The sequence below is a fragment of the Vipera ursinii genome, assembly GCF_947247035.1.
Source record: "Vipera ursinii genome assembly, chromosome: Z".
Taxonomy (NCBI): Eukaryota; Metazoa; Chordata; class Lepidosauria; order Squamata; family Viperidae; genus Vipera; species Vipera ursinii.
This window is the reverse complement of record NC_139517.1, coordinates 55873170-55889832: the sequence shown is the minus strand read 5'-3', so window position 1 is coordinate 55889832 and position 16663 is coordinate 55873170. Positions and strand designations below refer to the sequence as shown.

The 16663-nt window shown below is 47.3% G+C and overlaps 1 protein-coding gene across 4 annotated transcripts in view; it reads left to right on the top strand.

The window, feature by feature from the left end:
• The window catches only part of PDCD6 (programmed cell death 6), an 83835-nt gene that overhangs the window by 34092 nt on the left and 33080 nt on the right, over window positions 1-16663 (top strand). The window contains exons 1-2 of one of the 4 annotated variants that reach the window (XM_083377180.1): window positions 7553-7635; window positions 7744-7776. The exons of the other annotated variants lie outside the window; for them this stretch is intronic. The gene's annotated coding sequence lies outside the window, so the exon portion shown is untranslated. Of the gene's footprint in view, window positions 1-7552; window positions 7636-7743; window positions 7777-16663 lie in introns of those variants that run through there. 4 annotated transcript variants of the gene reach the window in all.

Genomic DNA, 16663 nt, shown 5'->3' with positions numbered 1-16663 from the left:
CCAATCAGGTTTCCATCTTACAGCTTTTAAGTTCTCCAATGTGTCTCCCTTTCTTCCTCCACCTCTTATTTGAATCCATGGAGACCATCCAAATGACAGTTTTGCCAAGCTAATGTCCCCTTTATAATCATTGAAGTATTGCTTTAATAGCTCAATTTTTGATGTTTTGCTGTGATATGATTGTCATTAATTCAGTCTGGTCTTTATCTTGTTCCATTTCCATCTGGGTTAGGTAGTAAGTAGTAGCTAATGTTGTTATCATTTGATTAGCTGAATCCTCAACATACTGTATTTGGAGGCCTTTGATATCTTCACTCCTAATGTTGCTTTAGGGCTTAAAACGTTAATCCCCCAAGTATAGAGAAGCCATTTTCTCAAAAAATAAAAGGGGGGGGAGAATTTTCAAAAAAGTCCCACAGGCAGGCAGTTAGGGGGATAGAAAAGGAAAGGCCTTACCCAGGTCCTCCAGATTGCTTTGTTGTGCTAGATGGTGCTTTTGGCTTTCGGCAGGGAGTGGCTTAGTGATTGGCCATGTTGATGGCCGGCCAAAAGGAGCTGCTCCAGATTCAAGCGGAGGGCTGCTGCCCTTCCACAATCACAGGAGGGTATCCTTGCAGTGGCCGCCCCTCCAGGGCGACTTTCGACTCTTTTCAGGGTCCTCCAATGAAGAAGGATTGGAAGGGAGGGAGCTCTCCCCTGCACATCTGAAAGTGCCACGCGCGCAAACCGGAAGCCCGCTCCATGAACTCTTTGTAGGAATTATGTTTGTGGTTTTCTTTGTCATCTTCTTTTGCTGTTTCATTCATTGTTTTCCCTTAATTATGTCTGCCTGCCCTAAATGATGTAGCTCACACACTATTGCTGCCTATTCTGTATCATACTTCTGGGCACCACTCAAAGTATGAAAGGGGGGAATATGTTGATCAGGAATCTAGTGATAGCCTTGATGTTCAGTCAACCCAGTTACCTCAGCAAGCCTTTAGGATCATGGGAAGTTTCCCAGGAACACCTAATGTCCCTGAGGTACCACCCAATGTCCTTGGAATGCCACCAAGGGAGGAGGTTGACTATTTCTGTACCTCTTTATCTTATATGTTGAGTGCCAGCTTCCAGTGTGACCCTCTGTGTGACCCTCTGTCTAACAAAGTGATAACCAAGAGAAAGTATAAATATTTGTGTGATCCTCTTGCTTGGAGAGACCCATCTTTATTCAGCTAAATAAATATGTTTAGCTTATCAAGACATTGTCAGGTTCCTTTGGTCCATGGGTGTAGGGAAGAAGGAAGACTGGAAGAAGAAGATGAATGGAGTCACCCTCACCTGAGGCAGTCACAGCACAGATGGAGGAGAGAATTAGAGGCATCTGACGACGACAAACAGCCTGACCGTGGAGATGCCTTCATGAAGTAAGCAATGTGTTTCATGATAGAAGTATTCCAAGACTTGAAAGCAAGGGGAGCTCAAACCAGAGCAATAAAAGATGTTTACTGATGAGACTGACCACAGATAGGGAAGGGAGAGCTTCTCCCCAGAGCATTGCAGCAGCTGCTGTGGGGACTTCCACGCCTGGGGGCCCCAGCAAGGTGATCACTCCCTGAGCTGGAGATGGAGGAGGCCACCACTGCAAGCACAGAACACCTCCTCAGAATGAAGTTCTATGGAGACCCCGAGCAACTCAGGTTCTTCCTGACTGATGTCCTCATCTATAGGCAGGAGTACAGCCAGGAGATCCCCACTGAGGGGGCCAGAGTCAGGGTAACTGGCTGACCCTGGAAGGTGCTGCTGCCAGGTGGATGATGACCCTCCACAATGCAGATGTCCTGGAGTTACAAAACTTCAATTGCTTCACAGCAGCCCTAGGAAGGCATTTTGAAGACCCATTGGCAGACCGCAAAGCCCAAGATAAATGCTGCTAACATTGGATGTTCCTGCTCTGACAACTGATGAAAATACAGCCATTTTCTCTTCTCCTTTAACATGTTTTTCTTAGTTTTAGAATTCAAGTGCAGCTGGGGGGGTTGGGATGTAAACTAAGTTAGCCATAATAATAATGCTGCTGTGGGAACTCAAGGACGAGCTGATAATGTTTTGGTGAGCTGAGGAGAAAGCCCATGCTTGAAGCTAATTGGGGAATATATTTTATGACTTTATTGGGGGTGGAAATTGTACTTTGTTACTTTGTATCCAGGGGAAGGGAATTTAGTTTTTGGGTTCAACTCTGTTGTGCTGATACTTTGTTTTCCAAATAAATGTTCTTAAGAAAGAATTTTGCCTCAAAGTTCTTTTGATGGGTTTCATCTATCAGAACCATGACATTAACCCCAAAACTACCATTTTCTATCTTAACCGCCTTGGGGTCCTGAGCTCCAGTCACCATCCCTAACTCGAGGGATAGACTGACAAAGACTCGGGGAAGATCTCAACATGAAGAAGGAAGAAGTGCCTGTTCTGTTCCAGCCTACAACCATCCTTGTTTGCATCACAAGAACAATCCTTTTTTTATCAATAGGCTGGAAAAACCAACCCTTTTTATTTATACAGTCCTAATACTTAAGTCCTCAAAACAAAAAACAACAGAATACTTTTCCAACAAATAAATAGTTCAAACAGCAAAACAGAGCAGGAGTTAATCAAGAAGTTCAGCAATAACAGACCATGATTCCCTTGAAGTTCTACAAACGATTGCCTTCAGCAACCAGCTACTTTTATTAAGCAGCCCCAAGGCGTGGCTTCTCAATGCCTTCTTCTCCTTTCACTGAGTTGCTGCATAGTCTTCCTCTGACCTGCTCTTCTATTATGAGCATCTATAATGACGTTCATCTGTGAAGCCTCAAGAGTCTGACTCATCCTCCCCACACAGCTGAGCCTCATACAGAACACTACTGGAGGGGCCTGGCTCTTCCTCTGTCTGTGAGTCTTGTAATGCATCATAGCCTCCCTCCAACTCCGAAGGCTCTCCAAACCCCTCCTCCTCCTCCTCCTCCTCCTGAGATCCCTTGGACTTAGCTGTCAGGAGCACAGGCTGGCACGGAATCACAACAGTGCCTGGATCCAGCACCCCATCCATGGCTGCAGCCTCAGGGGAGGGAGAGCAAGCCAGTGCACCAGTGGAGAAGGAATCCTCTCAGGCCCTAAAGCTGGGGGAGAGAACCAAAATGCGGGAGCTGCTCCGGTCATTGGAGTGGACTCTGCCCATTGGATACTCCAAGCCCCTCGAGATGACCCTGCTAAAAGCAAGTTCTTCGAAAGTGACCAAAGTTGATTTGCAAGAGGGAAAGTCTCGAGAATTGTGTTCCCCGGGCCGCTAGAGAATCAGGAAATCGACGACTACTGAAGACTCCAGAGAGTGGAAGTACCTGTCCTCAGCCCTTAACCAATTTGTGGAGAAGTTGGTGGTGAGGTTCGAGGGGCTAGAGATGAAGAATGGGGAGCAACCCTCTCTTCTAATGCAAGTGATCATGATGATTGGTGGAGTAGGCACCAATCCGTGCCTAAAAGAAGCCCCAATCCCGCCTATGGAGCACAAGCAGCTTCCCCATCTTTGAAGCCACCAATAACCTCCAGCCCTGCAAGGAGGGACAGTTCCAGCTGCCACTCTGAACATGGAGGCCCAAGACATTGTCGCCCAGATTGCTACAGGTATCATGCTACCATCGGTCACACAGCCCAGAGTTTCACCGTCGGCACCACCCAAGCCCGAAGCCTACACAGGGGGAAGACTCAGATATGAGCGTTCAACATGATATTATTCAAAAGTTGCACAGAAAGCAACAGGTGAGAGTGCTGCAGCTGTTGGGTCCCCTGCAACAATTGGGAAAGCCATAGGCACCACTGCTGGGAAGTCAGCCACATGTGGGAGCACCACAGCAGTGGGACTGTTACCAGCCCCTGAATGTGCAAGAACCGCTGGGAGGCCTGCATCAACTGGGGATGCTGTAGCCACCAATGGGAGGCCAACTACAGGTGGGAGCGCAACAACAGTGGGGCTGGCAGCAACCTCTGAATCTCTAGCAACCCCTGGGGGGCCTGCAGCAACTGGGGATACCACAGCAATCGCTGCCAGAATCACTGGGAGGCCTGCAGCAACTGGGGATGCCACAGCCACCATCACCAGGAGGTCAGCAGCCATTGGGAGTATAGCAGCAGTGGGGCTGGCAACAGCTCCTGAATGTGCAGCAGCCGCTTGGAGGGCTGCAGCAACTGGGGATGCTGCAGCCACCATTGGGAGATCAGCATCCACTGGGGTGCAAGAACCACAGCAAGGAGGCCAGCAACCGCTGGGAATGCAGCCATACTGTAGGGGGGAGCAACCCATGATGGCGCCAACCCTTAGAGCAACATTTGACGGTGACCAAGAGAAGCTGATCTTCAATCAAGTATGTTCCCACATGAATAGCAATGCCAATTTCTATCAGAATCCAGTTGCTATGGTCAATGTGGTCGTGTGTCAGAACCCATACTTTAACAGGCCCGTCTTCCCTCTTATTCCTTTCCATTTCCCTTCTTAACCCAAACCTCATTCTCTTCTCTTCTTGGGTTCTGCCATACTCCTGGAGGGGAGGGGGAAGTGCTTGCGGGTTATTGCCTTGTTTCCTCTATCGCTACAATGTAACACTGCTGTTTCTGCATACTCCTCTGAACTTTCCCCTTGTTGTTAGCTAGTAAAAGGGGGGAGGAGAATGGAATGTACCTCCAGCAATTGGTGGAGCAGTGGACTAATGCCTCCTTAAGTAACACCAGCTGCCTGCAATTAGTGCAGGTTCGAGTCCCACCAGGCTCAAGGTTGACTCAGCCTTCCATCCTTCCGAGGTAGGTAAAATGAGGACCCAGATTGTTGGGGGCATTGTTGTAAAAATGCCACTGGGGGGGGTGAAAGCCCTAATAAGTAGGCATATACATAGAATGAAGGCTATTGCTAAGCACATTGATTTGTACTTCTTAGATTGTAAGCCGCCCTGAGTCTTCGGAGAAGGGCGGGATATAAATAGGATAAAAAAAATTGGTTTATCTCCGCATTTGCAAGGGAAGGTGCGAAAGCAAACAAAAACATTGCTGCAGCCCAGAGACAGCCTGATGTTACCTCCCTTTTCCTGCAATGGACTTAACACCTTGGGATTGGCTTGTTTGAACCGACCGGATGAACTATGGGGTGTGGGGGGGTTTGGGACACTTTTTACCTATTGATCTGGCAGGAAACCCTCAGATCCTGTCTAATATGCCTGCTATCACCTTCTCCTAATAAATGCTCCTTTTGGAAGAAACTGTTTCCATGAGTTCTACTTTCTTAGGATGAGGGTTTGAAGTGGGCCCTGACATTGCAGCCAATTTGGAAGGGGAAGCATCTGAATGGCTAAACAATTTGTACAACAACCAACCTCCAACTCTTATTCCTTGGATTAAGAACCGTGTTTGAGGACCCATTAATAGCCCTCAAAGTGGAGAAACAAATATGTAAGATAAAACAAGACAGCAGACCTGCTTTGGAATACGTACGAGAATTTTGTAAGGTAGCAGGTCAACTAGAACGGTGGCCTTAAGAGTCCCTAGTGAACCACTTAAAGGAGGGGCTACACAATCACCTTTTCCAGGCCTGTGTCTATTGAGCTATGTCTAACCTATTTACAGGAGTGGTACCAGGCAGCAATAAGATTGGACATCAAGGTGGCTCATTATAAGAAGCCACCACCTCAGGAAGCCAGGCAGAAGCCAGAACAGAACAGATGACACACACCCCCCCGTAAGCCTTCAGCCATCGTGGCCGCAGAGCCCACCAGACCACTTGCCAGTCCACCAATCAAATGCTTTAGATGTGGGCAACAAGGACACCGAGTGGCAAGCTGCCCGGTCCCATACCAACAGCAGAACAGATCAGGACCACCGGCAAGGAAGAAACCAGTCCAGCAGCTGGTGAAAGAGAAGTCAAACTGGATCACACAAGAACCTGTTGCCCAGGTTATGTCGCCCACGCAAGAGAACACCAAGGCCCAAGCTGGACCTGTCATCACTCTGTCCTCCTACAACAGCGACGACGGGGAGAACAACCCGATGGTGAGTTGATCCATTCCACCTTTTTCTCTCACAGCCAAACTCATAGTCCCCAAGATGGGTGCACAAGTAGATTTGAAAGTGCTAATGGACTCGGCGTGCTCCTGGTGTGTTATTAGCTTGCCACTTGCCCTTAAACTGGATATACGAGCAAGGTTGCTCTCCAAACCTGTGCGATTTGAGCAAGCCAATGGCTCTTTAATGGGAGGAACTTTGGTCACACAATTGACAGAGCCAGTACGCTTAGAGATAGGTGAATATTGGGAGTTCATTTGCTTCATAGTGGCTCCAAAGATGACTGAGACAGTGCTTCCTGGGCTAGCCTGGTTGGACAAATGGAAACCATTTATTTGGTGGGAAAAAGGGATGAGGACTTTGAGATTATCTATAGGGCCCAAGCCCCCCCTTAATTTTGGCTGACGTTACTGGAGAGTTTAGGCCATCCACCAAGTTAGCAAAGGTAGCCATCCTGCCTCAACCAGGTGAGCCACTCATCCCCAGTGAATACCGGGATCTAGCAGAGGTGTTTAGTGAGAAAGAATGTGACACCCTGCGTCCCCACCAGCCCAATAATTGCACCATTCAACTGTTGGATGGATGTACAACATGGATGTACACCATGACTCCCCTCAAAATGGATGAACTGTAGCAGTATGTGAACAAGAACCTAGCAAGAGGTATTTATTGAACTGGCCAAATCTCAGGTGGGAGCTCCGGTGTTATTTAAAGAGAAAAAAGACGGGTCGCTTCGTCTCTTCATAGGCGAAGGGTTAAACACTGTGAGCGTAGAGAACAAATACCCCCTCCCCCTCCTGAAGGACTTACTAACCCACCTGGCAAAGGAGAGTGTCTTCACTAAGTTGGACCTGAGAAAGACCAAGTAAGAATAAGAGAAGGAGATGAATGGAAAACTGCTTTTAACTGTCCCATAGGGAGCTATCAATTTAAAGTCATGCTGTTTGGACTACAGGGTGCTCCAGCTCTCTTCATGCAGCTGATCAACCTGGTACTACATGATCATTTATACAAAGAAGTTTTGGTGTATCTTGATGATATCCTGATATACAGCACAAATATGGCTGACCACATAAAACTAGTGCAAGAAGTGTTAAAGAAGTTGTTGAATGCCAAACTATATGTTAAACTATCAAAGTGTGAGTTCCATCAGACCCAACGAGATTATCTTGGCTACAGAATTTCCAGTGATGGACCCTGCTAAAGTAAAAGCCGTAATCGAATGGCAACTCCCAAAGACTTGCAAACAGCTTCAGAGCTTTCTGGGATTCGCCTATTTTTTCCAACAGTTCATCCCCTCCTTTGCCAAAATTGCTTTAACCCTCACGTACTTATTGAAAACAGGCAAAAGGGTGGGAAGCCCTGACCGGGCCAGCCACTATCATGGCTGTCAAACTGCTTTTGAGAATTTGAAAAGACTTTTTGTAGTTGAACCAGTCCTAAACCATCACCCTTTGTGATTCAAGCCGATGCCAGCAACGTGGCCGTCGGAGCTGTACTATTGCAAAAGAACCATGATGGAATCCTACAGACCTGTGCCTACACCTCAAAAAAGTTCACCGATTGCAAGAGAAGGTGGGCAGTGTGGGAGAAGGAAGCCTTTGCAATTTGTTTGTTGTTGTCTCTTTACCTCTATCACCCTGCTGGATCCATTTATAAACAGATTTTTTTGTTCTCCTAAAGGTGTATCTCCAAGATCTGGCCTTATTTTAGTCTGTAAGTCTATCACTTCTATATAGTTATGTTATATTCAGGCTAGTTCATCTCATTCTGAGCTCAGGAACTGGGCAGGGATAAATTATGATCCAGAATTAATACTAAATTGGGTTTTATTCCACAAGGATGGCTTCATATTTCAAAATCTGGGAGTCTGTTAACTACCTTCCAGCTTTCTGATTTAAAATTCTTCATACTTGATGGGGGTACTCACTATCAGTGCCCCGCCCCAAACATCAATTTTCTGCTTTCCTTCACTAACACAGCTGTAGCCATCACTGAACACAATCTGGCCATCCTCGACAGACAGGGTCTAACATTTTTTTTTTATTTAAAAAGTTTTACAATACATTTTGACTTTAATCCCCCACCCCTATCCAACCCTCCCTATCCCTCTCCCCCACTCCCTCCTCCCCCCCCGACTTCCCAGAGCTAAATACAGGGCATAAAATCAAAAAACGAACATAAACACCCCTATGTTATCAACAATAAACTATAAATTCTATCTCTCTCTAGCTCATATAAAATGAATACAAACAATATTAATATTACAAATAAAGTAGAAAAAAAGAGGAAAACAGAAAAAGAGCTTTACTCAAAATAAATTTTCTTAATCCCAGTCCATGATTCCCTTGAAGCGCCCAAAAGCGCCTATCTCTGTTAATCTTAATAATCTCCAATCAAACTAAACTATGATCAAAAATAGTTCTTGCATGTATCACGCCAAATGTCTCGCAATTCCAAATCATCCTTAAGTTCAAATAAAAGTTCAAATACAAAGAGTATATAAAAAAAGATTTAGGCAATCTCTAAGACAACTTGTTGTTAATTAGGAGCTTACATACCCATTCTTAGTTCAACACATACTTTAAGTCCATAACCCTAATATACTTTTCTAGCAAGCAATCTTAAATTGTGTAAAATATTAACAAAAAAAAAGAAAGAAAAAAAAACTTTCTTTCTCCTCTATAATAATTTTACTCCATTGACATTCTAATCTAAAAATTAATCAGCAATCTTAACGCCCCAAAACTTTTGGAGCACCTCTGTCATGACCCCCAAAACTTCTTTAGACCGCTCTCCTCCCACATCTTCACTGTAAGCACACTTTGAAGATTCCATAACTTTCTGCTAGTCTTGCTCTTGCTCTCGTCTCGCTCTTCTTAGGGCGGCACGCGTCATCTTCTGGCCTCCTGCAGCAACCGATGAAACTGTGACTTGATCCCCTCCAACACCATTGTCCTCTGTCTGTCTATCTGCAACGTCTTGAAGCTTTCCCCCACCGTATCCTTTTGCAGCTTCCAAAAATGATAGGGGGGTTGCTTTTAACACATTACTATAAAAATCACGTGCCTGAGCCACAGTAACCAAACGATGTCTTTTACCTTCATGCGTCGCCACCAATCCAACTGGAATCTCCCATCTAAACTTAATATCACGTTTCTTAGGTTCCTGTACTAGAAATGCAAAATCTTTCCTTCTCCTTAGGATCTTCGGAGGGATCTCTTTTAAAACCAAAACTTCTTGCTCAGCCACTACCAAATTAGTATCATAAGCAGCTTGAATAACTTCATCTCTCATTACTCTCTTTGTAAAATAGACCACCACATCTCTGGGTAACTTCCTCTGTCTTGCAATCCATGAATTTACACGAAAAACTTTGTTCATATTTCCCTCAATTTCAGATGCTGACTGGCCCAGTAACCCTTCCAGAGCCTCAGAAATCAGCTGCTTTAAATCTTCTTTACCATTCTCCTTTAAACCCCTAATTCTAATAGCATACTGCATCTGATTATACTGAACAAGGCTCAATTCTTCGTCCATTTTATCCCTTATATTTTCATTTTCTAATACCTTTGCTTCTAATATAGAGTTCTTTTGACTGAGATCCTCCACTTTTATATCCAGCTGTAGCACACATTCAGCTACGGATTCAACCTTAGACAAGATGTCCACCCTCATTGCTCTCAGCTTCTCTTCCATCTTCTTCTCCAATTTCTCCATTTTCTCCTCCATTTTCTCCTCCAGCTTTTTCAACTTTTCAACCATCATATCAGACATCAATTGTGCATGCTTTCCAAGAGCGTCTTGTAAATCCTTAAGCGTCAATGCTGGGGGAGATGCAGGAGGAAGCAAAGCTTGCAATGAGGTCTGTTGCACCAGGGAAGACCCCGCATTCCGGAGAGCTTTAGAAGTTTTAGCCGCCATCTTCCCCCACTTTCACTTATTACGCACTTTCACTTTGAAGCTATAAAATCCATTGAGCTAGAGAGTAAAAATAAAGAGTCCACTTCACCTTGACCTCCTGTACCGCTCTGCCTGCATCTTGATAATCAAAAGTATTTCCTTTTGGCAGGGGTGGTTGCTAACGCCTGGCTCTGCTCCAATAATCCCAGAGCAGAGGCGCTGTGCAGCTCGGAGCAACCCAGGTTTTTGGGGGGCTCATCCTTCAGCCGCCCAAGCTCTCAGCTCAGGCGGCCCCGGAGAGCTCAACCCCTACCTGGGGCCTCACCCCCTCCTCTTCTCCTGAGGAGGGGGCTTCAAATCCATCTAAACAGCTGATCGGCGCTGTTTACGATGGAAAAACACAGCTGCGGAGCGGGCAGCCCGAAAACGGCTGTCTTCGGCGTCGCGTCGCCACCGCAGGGTCTAACATTTTATACCAGAGGTCTCCAACCTTTTGAGCACCAGGGACCAGTTCCATGGGGAGAGGTTTTTTTCCGTGGACCAGAGGGTGTGTGGTTTTGTGTTCTGCCTGCATCCTGCAGATGGGGCCTTCCTTGTTTGTGCAGATCAGTTGTTGGCATGCCACAGCCCAGTACTGGTCCATGGACTGGGGGTTGGGGACCCCTGTTTTAGACAAAAATGCCATTGGCAGCCCCTTCCTTTAAAAGCCATTTTAAAAGCCATTCCTTTATCCGTGTTTATCCTCTATCCACTGTATAACATTAGGCTTTTCTTCTAAAGCTTTGTATGCATGTCTTTAGTCAAAATAGCATAGTTATTATCCACAGTCTATAATATCCAGTTAATCCTAAAAATTTCCTCAACTCCTTTCTCTTTTTAGGCAAGGGTTGAGTTGTTGTTGTTGTTGTTAGTTGCGAAGTAATGTCCGACCCATTGCAATCCCATGGACAACGTTCCTCCAGGCCTTCCTGTCCTTTACCATCTTCTGGAGTCCATTTAAGCCCATGCCTACTGCTTCAGTGACTCCATCCAGCCACCTCATTGTCATCCCCTTCTTCTATTGCCCTCAATCTTTCCCAGCATTAGGCTCTTCTCCAGTGAGTCCTTCCTTCTCATTAGGTGGCCAAAGTATTTGAGTTTCAACTTCAGGATCTGGCCTTCTAAAGAGCAGTCAGGGTTGATCTCCTCTAGGACTGACTGGTTTGAACACCTTGCATTCCAAAGGACTTGCAGGAGTGTTCTCCACCACCATAGTTCAAAGCCCTCAATTCTTTAGCACTCAGCCTTTCTTATGGTCCAACTTTCACTGCCATACATTGCAACTGGGAAAACCATGGCCTTGACTATACACACTTTTGTTGGCAGGGTGATGTCTCTGCTTGTTAGTATGCTATCTAGATTTGCCATAGTTTTCCTCCCCAGGAGCAAGTGTCTTTTAATTTCTTGGCTGCAGTCCCCATCTGTGGTGATCTTGGAGCCCAGGAAAATAAAATCTGTCACTACCTCCATTTCTTCCCCATCTGTTTGCCAAGAATTGAGAGGACCGGATACGATGATCTTGGTTTTCTTAATGTTGAGTTTCAAGCCCACTTTTGCATTCTCCTTCTTCACCGCATCAAGAGGCTCTTTAGTTCCTCTTCACTTTCTGCCATTAGAATGGTATCATCTGCATATCTTAGATTGTTGATATTTCTCCCAGTAATCTTAATTCCAGCTTTTGATTCATTACCTTTTTCATGATGTGCTCTGCATATAAGTTAAATAGGCAGGGCAACAATATACAGCCTTGCCGGACTTCTTTCCCAATTTTGAACCAGTGTTTCCGTGTCCTGTTCTCACTATTGCTTCTTGACCCTCATATAGTTTTCTCAAGAGACAAATAAGTTGGTCTGGGACGTTAAGCTCGGTCTTGTTCTTCTGTATAGTTTTGCCACCTCTTCTTAATCTCTTCTTCCTCTGTTAGGTCGCTGCCATTTTGCTCCTTTATCATGCCCAACTTTGCACGAAATGTTCCCTTCATATCTCCAATTTTCTTGGAGAGATCTCTGGTCCTCCCTATTCTATTGTTTTCTTCTATTTCTTTGCACTGTTCATTTAATAAAGCATTCTTATCTCTAATAGCCAATTGGGTGTATCTTTCTATTTCTCCCTTGCCTTTTGCTTCCATTCTTTCCTTAGCTATTTGCAAAGCTTCCTCAGGCAGCCATTTTGCTTTCTTGCATTTCTTTTTCTTTGGGATGGTTTTGGTTGCTACTTGTTGTACAATGTTGCAAAAATCCGACCATAATTCTTCAGGCACTCTTATCAGATCTAATTCCTTAAATCTATTTGTCACCTCTACTGTGTATTCATCAGGGATACGATTTAGTTCATATATGAGTGGCCTAGTGCTTTTCCCTACTTTCTTCAATTTGAGCCTAAATTTTGCAATGAGAAGCTCATGGTCTGAGCCACAGTCAGCTCCTGGTCTTGTTTTTACTGACTGTATAGAGCTTCTCCATCTTTGGCTGCAGAGCACAGTCAGTCTGATTTCTGTGTTGGCCGTCTGATGATGTCCATGTATAGAGCCATCTCTTGGGTTGTTGAAAAAGAGTGTTTGCTATGACCATCGTATTCTCTTGACAAAATTCTGTCAGCCTGTGCTTGCTTCATTTTGTACTCCAAGGCCAAACTTGCCTGTTATTCCAGTTATCTTTTGGCTTCCTACTTTAGCATTCCAATCCCCCATGATGATAAGGACATCATTTTTTGGTGTTAGTTCTATAAGGTGCTGTACGGCTTCATAGAACTGGTCAATTTCCTTCTCTTTAGCACTGGTGGTTGGGTCATAGACTTGGACTAGTGTGATATTGAATGGTTTGCCTTGGATTCGCACTGAGATCATTGTTTCATTTTGGGGATTGTATCCCAATATTGCTTTTTCTATTCTTTTATTGACTATGAAGGCTACTCCATATCTTCTGACGGATTCTTGCCCGCAGTAGTATACTGATGGTCATCTGAATTAAATTCACCCATTCCTGTCCATTTTAGTTTGCTGATTCCTAAGATATTGATGTTCAGTCTTGTCATCTCTTGTTTGACCACGTCCAGCTAACCCTGGGGCGAAGAAATTGAAACAGGAACTCCTCAACGATTGATGGAGCAAGGAAAATCAAACCTCTTTGATATGCAGGGATGGTTTGGCTCACAAAGGTGGGAAGTTGTATTTGTCTCTGCCTCAACGCTCTGCAGCACTGTCATGATGTGAAACAAGCTGTACACTTTGCATATTTAAAAACACTGCATCTGGTTCGTCAGCAATTTTGGTGGCCAGGTGCGAAATGGGACATAGGGAACTATGTCAAGAACTGTGCTGTGTGTGCCACCCTGGAAAGAATTCTGGAAAAGCCCCCTGGACTATTACAACCAGTGACAAATCCTTCCCAACTATGGGAAGAAATTGCTTTGGATTTTATTTTGGAATTACCTAAAAGTAGAGGGAATATGGTGATTTGGACCATGATAGATCTGTTTTCAAAGCAGGCTCATTTCATCACTTGCAAAGGACTCCTGTCAGCCCAACAACTAACCAAGATGTTTTTGAAGCATATCTACAGACTGCATGGCGCGCCAAAATGAATACTCTCAGACTGGGGTGGTGCACTTTACGGCCAGGTTCTGGAAGGTTTTTCTTAAGTTAATTAGCTTGTCACAAGGACTTTTGTTGGCTTTTCACCCATCTACGAACGGGGCAGCTGAATCAGCGAACTCAATGGTGGAGCAGTATCACAGATACCATGTAGACTATCAGCAAATGACTGGACTGACCTCCTCCCTTTTGCAGAGGTGGCTTACAATAACTCTGTCCACAGCAGCACCGGTTTTATGCCTTTTAACATTGCCACAGGAAAAGAGTTCAACCCAATACCCAAATATCCTCAGGCACCTTCTACTTAGCAAATGCTTGACCAGTGTGTGAGTGGGTGAGAGGAGGTATGGAAAAACACAAAAATCGCTCTGAAATAGGGTTCTGAGATGTATAAAAAGCAAGCAAATAAAAAGAAGACTCCCCAAAGATCATTACAACTTGGGGAAAAAGTTAATCAACAAAACATTACAACTTAGTTACCTAGTAAGAAGTTAGGACCAGAATACCAAGGTCCCTTTCCCATCATAAGGATTATTAACCCAGTCATGGTAGAATTAAATCTTCCCAAACTCCTAGGAAAAATGCACCCTGTGTTCCATTGTAGTGTCCTGAAACCTTTTCGGGGTTCTACCTTACGACCTCCCCCTAAGAAGGCACCTGGGCCTCTCGTAGTAGCCAGACAGACTCATTAGGAAGTGAAGCATATTCTTGATTCTAGACTTTTTAAAGGAAAGTTGTTGAGCCCTGCGGGCCCGACACTCCGGAGGGAAGGAGAGCTCCTGCAATCGCCCCAGCGACACCCCAACATCCCACGCTCCGCGCCGGGGCACAACCGACCCCCTCGCCCTCACCTTTGCTCTGAACACCTACGGTCCTGTGCTTCCTGGGCCATGCAGCGCTGTAGGCTCCACCAAGTCACTGGTGGCCACGCAACAGCTGAGAGTCTTGCCTGCACAGTCGTGCCTTCCGGTAGGCCTTCCAGGCACCCAGCTGTCCTCCGTCGAGCCGACGCGGTGCAAGGCCACAGAACTGGCTGCCATGGGCCCGCAGGGCCTTGCAGCGGGCTTCTCCGAGCGACCAGTTGGTGCTGTGAGTGTTGGGGCCTCTGGACTGGGCCATGGCGACGGGCTAACAGTGGGTGCAGGTGGACCACAACACCGAGCACCTGGCGGACCGGGGGTGACCAAACCAGTAGCAAAGACATCGGGGGATGACTCCCTGCTGGTCCGGACTGGGGGTGCAGAGCAGGGGCTAGCCGGACTCAAGAGAGTGGCCCTGAGGTGGGGGGTGTATGCTGCGGGCAGAGTGTGTATGGCTGGGATGTTGGGGGGTGAGGTGGGGGATGTTTGGCGGGCTTACCTTACGGTGGGCGAGCACGCAGTCCGGGGCACACACGCATGGGCGGAGGGGGTGGGGTACTTATCAGCATGCGGATGGATGTTGGCTTACACCAGTGGGGTGGGGCCTCTGGGGAAAATTAGTGTTAAAAGAGCATTGGAGCGGAGTGCTGCCAACGCTGACTTTGTTCCTCTTTCGTTGTGTGGAAATAAATGTCACTCGTACCTACGGCTGTTTGTGGTTTTTGTCGGGGACGCATTGTGACAGTAGGTCAGCGTTGTTCCTTTACCCCTGGTTTCCTTTTTGTCATTACCCCCTTTCCGTCAGTTGGGCGGCATGGCAGAGGAACCGCAGGGGCTTGTTCCGGTGGCTGTGGAGGAAGAGCCTGCCGGGGCTGCTGCAGCACCACGGAACCCAGGAGGAGTGGAGGAGGCCTAGCCTGTGGTGAGGCCAAAAGTGCGGTACCCTCCTCCACCATCCATTGGAGGTGGAACCCAGGAAGCGGGGCCCCAGGCCGAGAGCAGGGAATGGTGGTTTAGCACTGCCCTTGACCGTATGGACCTCGCCCATGGGCAGCCAACACGATTGAGGGGCCCGGTGTTGGCATGGAGGGAGCGACGGTTGACCAATGAGGACGGGGAGGAATGGAGCTACTCCATGGCACCAGGTGGCCACACACTGGACATACTGCGGGACCGGTTTGGGGAATTTAGTTGCCAAGAGCCAGCACCCTGGTTGCCCACTGCACCAGACCATGAGGCAAGACGATGGTCACAGGAGGGGATGTTGCCGGTGCACTCAGGTCCACCTGGGTTCCGTTTGGTCAGCCCAAGGTTCCGAGGCCTGCTGGGCCAGCATACGGCTTCGCAGCCTGGTTCATCTGCACAGGCTCCCGCCGCCACGGCGGGGCAGAGGGGACCAGACGCGTGGGTGGCGACGGATGGTGGTTCCACCTGGCAAACAGCCAGGCAACAACAGGTGCCGGCTGTGAGAGAGCCCAGGCCTCAGCGGGGGCCCTGGGGTCTGGGTGTGGTTTGGGGCCCACCACCCTTGCCGGTGTCATATGATGGACATCCCGACCATCTGGCCATGTTCCTGAGCCATACCATAAACCACTTGGATCAGTATGGCATGGCCTACCCTACCAGTGGCCCATGGTGGTAGCAGTCACCACGAGTCTCCAGGGAGAGGCTGTGGCTTGGGCTGCTGACCTGTACAGCGAACACGCCGGGGAGCTGGCTGATGTCAGCCTTTTCTTGGAAGCACTGTGGTTGCAGTTTGAGGATGTGGCCCGCACACATAGGGCCGAAGCTGAGGTGCTGGGCCTACGACAACAAGGTAGGCCCATGTTCAAGTATGTCAGTGAGTTCTGGTGGGTGGCCCACAAACTACGATCGTGGCCAGAGGGCTTACTCTTACACCACTTCCGGGCGGGACTTGATGGGGCCCTGTGTAGGGCGTGTGTTGTCCGTGGTGTCTCACACAAGCTACTGGAGTGGTTCTGGGTCGCGGTGGAGCTAGACATCGGCCTACAGGAGTGCAGGATCCACCCGTACCACCACTTCGGCATGCAATCCGGTGTTTCCGGTGTGATCAGCTGGGACATCGTGCTGCTGAATGCCCGCTCCCAACACCCCATGCAGATCCAGCTGCCATGCCCGTATGTGGTGCCATGGCCAGGAAAACCGTGGAGCGGTCACGGGCCGCGCACCAGCTGCTGGGCATCACACC